Source organism: Chrysochloris asiatica, unplaced genomic scaffold (genome assembly GCF_000296735.1).
Source record: "Chrysochloris asiatica unplaced genomic scaffold, ChrAsi1.0 scaffold00168, whole genome shotgun sequence".
In the NCBI taxonomy this organism is placed as follows: domain Eukaryota; kingdom Metazoa; phylum Chordata; class Mammalia; order Afrosoricida; family Chrysochloridae; genus Chrysochloris; species Chrysochloris asiatica.
Window position 1 is genome coordinate 779,336 of NW_006408686.1, and position 7,183 is coordinate 786,518.

Here is a 7,183-nt window from a genome sequence, read left to right on the forward strand (position 1 = left end):
TTCTTATCAGCTGGACGCTTCACTCTCCACTCTAGTCCTCTGTGGCTATGTCACTGACTCTGGGCCCAAGAGTCCCCAGGTCTTGCCACACTGCTGGCCGACCAGGTCTCCACCTCGGTTCACAGGAGTCTATTGAACGTTGTAGGGCTTAGCTCGCAGCTTCATTGTTGTTTTAAGTGGTTTCTTCTTGTATTTTCTTCCTTGTTTCTAAACAATATGTTTAGAAACATATTTCTTTTTGTTGCTATTGTTTTATGCTTTATTGTGAATTGACAGCAGATCATTTTACACGCAACAAATCATATACTGTGCTTCATTACAATGATTGCAAATCCTTCCAAATACCAACACCAGTTAACGGTATTTTAGGGAGTCCTAGCAGCATAGCAAGGAGCTCTGGGAGCGTAGTGGTTATGAATCCAGCTGCTAACCCCAAGGTTGGCAGTTCGAAACTACCAGACATTCCGCTGGAGAAAGATGAGACTTTCTGCTCCCGTAAAGATTTACAACCTTGGAAACCCTGTGCTGGGTCACTATGAGTCGGAACCGACTCCACGGTCCTTAACAACAACAGTAGCATAGTGGATAATGAGCTGGACTGCAAACCGCAAGGTCAGTAGTTCGAATCTACCAGTCACTCCCTGAAAGAAAGATGAGGCCTTCTGCTCCCGTAAAGATTTACAGTCTTGGAAACCCTATGCAGGGCACTATAAGTTGGGACTGGCTTGATAACATGCTACCGCCACCAACAGTATTTTACCTCTATCACCAACCAGCCTCTCCTCAGAAACCCTATACGGGGTCACTATGAGTCGGAACCGACTCATGGGCTTTTAACAACAACATTCACTGTAACATTTTCATCCCTCCTTCCTCCCTGTGTCTCCTGCTGCCTTCTTCATCTTACCTCTACTAACCTCTCTTGTTGTCTATTGCCTGCCCTGTCACCCATGGTAACGTGTATCTCTACCAGTCACTCCATGGAAGAAAAATGAGGCCTTCTGCTCTGGTAAAGCTTTACAGCCTCAGAAACCCTGTACAGGGTCTCTATGGGTCGGAACAACAACAGTAAGTAGATATTGTATGAGACCAATGTTGTAAAAACTTAAGAAAAATTTTCTTGATAAAAGAAACAATTTTTGAGGGTTAAGGGGGAGGGGACATTTTCATAGGCTAGACGGTTGTTGTTATTAAGTGCTGTCAAATTGGTTCCAACTCATAGCGACCCTGTCTAAGGTTTCTGAAGAGCGGCTGGTAGGTTTGAAACACTGACCTTGTGCTTCAAACTGACCTTATGGTCCAGCACATTATCCTGCAGTACCACACCAGAACTCATTACAAATTAGGGACTACATATACCATTTAGTGATTGAATAGTTTTACTTAACATAATGTCCTCCTGGTTCATCCGTGTTGTGAGGTGTTAAGCAGATTCATTGTTTTTCTTCAATATTACATAGTATTACATTGCGTGTGAGTACCAAAGTTTGTATAGCCATTCTTTTGCTGATGGTCAGATAGGCAGCATTTAATCAGGTAGAATGGTAGAACCACTGCTTCCAGAGACTCCAGGGGAGGATCTATGACGTTAGTCCTTCTCCGGCTTCTGGAACTTCATTCCTTGCATTCTTGGCTCATGACCGTTTCCTTGTCTTTTGGCTTCAGTGGTCACATTGCCTGTCCCTGTTCCGCTGTGGAATTTTCCTTTTGTAAGGACCCTTGAAGTAACGTTTAGGGCCCATCTGGAGAATCCATATTTCCTATCTCAATATCCTTAAATTCAGCAAAGTCCTTTTTTAAAATTGTTTTAGGGAACAAGTAGTTTATTGGAGTGAGTCACCGATCACTCAGTGGGAGACATTTCCCTTTTCATGCAGGAAACCTGATTTCATACCAATGTACCTCGTGTGCAGTCGCCACAGTGAAAGCCGTAATTGGTGTTGGTTAGGTTCTGTGGAGTTGGTTCCGACTCATAGCCACCTTGTATAGGGTTTCCGAGGCTGTAAATCTTTATGGGACCAGAAAGTGTCATTGTTCGCCCATGCAGCAACTGACAGATTTGAACTTCTGACCTTGCGGTTAACAGCCCAGCTTGTAATCCACTAGGCTACTGAGACTCCATATGCTGTCAGTACAAGTTTGTTTGTTGCTATGATGAAGAATGGAGTCCTACAGAAAGGTCAGTTTGAACCACAAGGTCGGCAGTTCAAACTCACCAGCCTCTCTTTGGAAACCCTACACAGAGTCAGAATGACTAAAAGACACTTAACAACAGGAACAACAACATGATGCTGAATACATTTCAGTGGAGCTTCTAGATTAAGATGGGCTAGGAAGAAAGGCCTGGCAATCTTCTAGCAAAAAATCAGCCAATCTCTTCTTTGCCCTGAGACCAGAACTGGATGATGCTCAGCTACCACTACTGAAGATCTGACTCAAAGATTCTGCCATACAATCCTGATCAAAAGGGGGGAGAAATGTAGAACTGAATTCAAACTCCCATGGAATCCAGACTTCCTGGATCCATAGAGGCTGAAACTAATGCCCTGAGATAAGCTTCAAACTTTTTAACAAAAATTTCCCTGTCATTTACTAAAACCAAATAGCTTAGCTTAAAGGAGCTCTGGTAGTGTAGTGGTTACGAATCGGACTGCTAACCACAAGGTCAGCAGTTTGAAACTACCAGCTGTTCCACAGGAGAAAGATGAGGCTTTCTGCTCCTGTAAAGATTTACAGCCTCAGAAACCTGTGCAGGGTCGCTATGAGTCAGAACTGACTCCACGGCACATAACCACCACCAGCTTAGCTTAACTGGTAAACACGATCTGCCTTGAGCAGCATGCTCCTTTATGATCAGTTGGTAAGAGATCAACAAGTCGAAAGATGGGGGGCAGTGTGCTTATGTGAATGGTGGTGGTGGTGGTTATGTGCCATCTTTACAGAAGCAGACTGCTTCATCTTTCTCCACGGAGCAACTGGTGGGTTCCAACCACTGACCTTCCGGTTCAAAGTTGAGAGCTTAGCCACTGCACAATAAAGGCTCCTGGGTAATTCATATTGTTGCTGTTAGGTACCGTCAAGTCAGTTCCAACTCCTAGTGACCCTTCTGCACAACAGAACAAAACACGGTCTTCTCCTTCACCAACCTCACAACGGCTGTTACGCTTAAACCCATTACTGCTGCCACTGTGCCAGTCCATCTTGTTGGAGATCTTCCTCTGGTATGTTGACCCTCCACTTCATCAGGGGAGCACTGTGGATCTTCAGGATAAGCACTGGACTTTGAATGACAAGGTTGGCAGTTTGAGTCCACCAGCCACTCCTTGGAAGAAAGATAAAACTTTCTCCTCCCACAAAGATTTACAGCCTCAGAAACCCTGTAGAGATCCTACGGGATCAGTATGACTTGGAACTGATTGAATGTCCTATAATAACAACAAGTCACTTTATCACGTATGATGTCCTTTTCCAAGGACTGGTCCCTCCTGATAACATGTACGAAGTATGAGGGATGAAGTCTTGTCATCCTGGCTTCTGACGAACATTCTGGCTGTACTTCCAACACAGATTTATTCTTCTGGCAGTCCAAGATCCTTTTAATATTCTTCGCCAACACCATAACTCAAATACATTCATTCTTCTTCCATCTCCCTCATTCATTGTCTAACTTTCACATATATATGAGGTGTTTGAAAATGCCATGCCTTGGGTCAGGTGCACCTTAGTCCTTGAACTAATATCTTTGCTCTTGAACACTTTAAAGAGGTCCTGTGCAACAGATTTGCGTAATGCAATATGGCGTTTGATTTCTTGACTGTTGCTTCCACGAGTGTTGATTGTGGATCCAGGCAAAATGAAGTCTTCAACAACTTCCATCTTTTCTCCATTTATTACGGTGTTGTTTATTGATCCAGTGGTGAAAATTTTTGTTTTCTTTACACTGAGGTGCAATCCAAGCTGTTGTCTTTGATCTTCATCAGTAAGTATTTGAAGTCGTCTTCACTTTCAGCAGGCATATTGTTAAAACAAACAACACCTATGAGGAATGTGCTCCTATTCTGATGCCACGCTCGTCTTCATATAATCCAGCATCTTGGATTATGTGCTCAGCATACCGATTGAATAAATATGGTGAAAGAATACAACCCTGGCACCCACCTTTCCTGATTTTAAACCATTCAGTGTCCCCTTGTTCTGTTCGAATGACTGCCTCTTGCTCTAGGTACAGGCTCCTCATGAGCATAATCAAGTGTTCCGGAATACTCACTCTTCACAACATTATCTGTACCTTGCCATGATCCACACAGTCAAAAGTTTTTGCATACTCAGTAAAGCACAAGCAAACATCTTTCTGATAGTCTCTGCTTTCAGCCAAGACTCATCTGATCTCAGCAATGGCAGTTCTATGTCCTCTTCTGAATCTGACTTCATTCAGAACTCACAGCGACCCTGTATAGAGTTTCTGATACTGTAAATCTTTATGAAAGCAGAGTATCTCATCTTTCTCCCATGGGATGGCTGATGGTTTTGAATGATTGGCTTTGTGGTTAGCAGTTCAGTGTTTATCCTACAGAGCTACCAGCATGGTAACCGTAGATACCTCTACAACCTGTCTCAGGGTTGTATATATATGTATATATGTATATATATATATATATAGAGAGAGAGAGAGAGTGTGTGTCCTGGTGTGGCCTGTGGGTTAATGTGCCAGGCTGCAAAGCCGTTTGAACTGCAAGGTTGGTGGTTCAAGCTCACCAGCTGCTCCTCTGAAACCCTATACAGGGTCACTATGGGTCAGAACTGACTCAATGGCACTTAACAACAACAACATATATATATGTGTGTGTGTGTATACACATATGAGCTTCATACACACATATATATATATAAAGTTTATTATCAAGGAAATGGCTTACAGTTGTAGAATCCCAGGTCCCCAGTGGAAGAGAGAGTCTTTCTTGAGTGTCCATTATATTGGGAGCAGGTCACACCCCCAAGGAAGCATCCCTTGAATTGATTGGCTGCTCAAAGCCATTCATCAGAGTTAGCTATGCCTGTGTTAGGTTTCATTGCCATGGGAATAAGCACATCCCAACTGCTAAACCTCTGGAAATCCTGGCCTAGTCAAGTTGACACAGAATCCTAACCGTTACACTCTCCAAGTCCTGAGGCGTGAAGTCAGTGACTCACAGAACATGCCCCATGCCTATGCTAAGAGCAAACCCTGATGCCCCAAGTAGCTGGACTTGTAGCAGGATTCTATGTTAGCTTACTGGGGTGCCCAGCATGTAGGTCAGGCATTAACAGAATCTCTCTGCAAAGTCTCTTTTGCCACATAAAGTAATATTCAGTTTCCAGGACTCAGACCTCTATATTTTGGGGGTTCATTAGCTGGCCTGCATCCATGTGTGGTAAAAATGTTTTGCATGTATCTACTATCGTAAACCCCCACACATCTATCAGTTTGTCATACTGTGGCTTTTGCATTGCTGTGAAGCTGGAAGCAATGCCACCGGTATTTCAAATACTTGCAGGGTCACCGTGGCGGATAGGTTTCAGCAGACCTTCCAGACCAAGTACAGACTAGGAAGAAGGTGTAGGAGGCCCACTTCTGAGCAATTAGCCCCTGAAAACTTTATAAACAGCAGTGAAACATTGTCTGGTATCGTGCCAGAAAATGTGCCTCTCAGGTTGAAAGATATTCAAAATAGGACTGAGGAAGAACAACCTCCTCAAAACAGAGTTGATATTGGTGTGGATGGAGCAAAGCTTTCAGGACCTTTATTTGCTGATGGGGCACAACTCAAAAGGAGAAGAAATAGCTGCAAACGCCCAATAATCATGGGAAACATGGAATGTACAAAGTCTGAAACTCGGAAAACTGGAAGTCATCAAAAATGACATGGATTGCAAGAAAATCTATATCCTAGGCATTCAAAGCAGAAATGGACAGGTGCTGGCCATTTTGAATCAGACAATTAAATGGTTTACTAGATGCCAAGAATCAGGAGAAAGATGAGGCTTTCTGCTCCTGTAAAGATGGACAGCCTCAGAAACCCTATGCAGGGTCACTATGAGTTGGAACTGATTCCATAGCACACAATCACCACCATGCCAGGAATGACAAATTCAGGATGAGGGGCATCACATTCATTGTCAAAAAGAACATTTCAAGGTCTATCTTGAAATACAATGTTTTCTTTGATAGGATAACATCTATATGCCTGCAAGGAAGACCAGTTAATACAAATATTATTGTAATATATGCACCAACCACCAAAGCCAATGATGAAGAAATTGAAGAATTCTTTTAACTTTTTTTGACTCCTACTGTGGTGCTGGACTGTGAACCACAAGGTCAGAAGTTTGAACCCACCAACGGCTCCTCAGAAATCCTAGCTAGGGTTGCTATGAGCTGAAACTGACTCGATGGCACTTAACAACAACAACCAACTTCTTCAATCTGAAGTTGATTAAACATTCAATCAAGGTGCATTGATAATTATTGGTGGTTAGAATGTGAAAGAAGAAACAAAGAGGAGGAAATGGTAGTTAGAAAATACGACCTTGGTTATAGAACTGATGCTAGAGATGGTATGATAGAATTTTGCAAGACCAACAACTTACTAATTGCAAATAACTTTGTTCAACAACATAAATAGCGACTATACACATGGACCTCACCAGATGGAATATACTCGAATCAAATTGATTATAGCTGTGGGAAGAGAAGATGGAAAAGATCAATACCATCAGCCAAGGCAGACTGTGGAACAGATCTCTAATTGTTCATATGCAAGTTCAGAATGAATCTGAAGAAAATAAAAACAAGTCCATGAGAGCCAACACAGCATATCACACCTGAATTTAGACATCATCTCAAGAATAAATGTGTTCACATCAAATATCAATGCTATACCCTCTATATACAGGTTAGATAGGGACAGGCAACTTAGACATTGGCTAGCTAAAATGAGGGTGATAAAGGCATGAAGTGGCTGGCTTACAAGGTTTCAAGGGGGAGCTTAGTTTAATAGTGTGGGGGGAAAGAAAGCATCCCCACTGAATAGTTTTCATCTTGGTACACAGAGGAGATTATAATCATAGTAATGAAACAGAGAATATGATTTGTTGTATCTAAAACTTTTACTCAATCCACAATTTAAAAAACCTTAAATAAAAA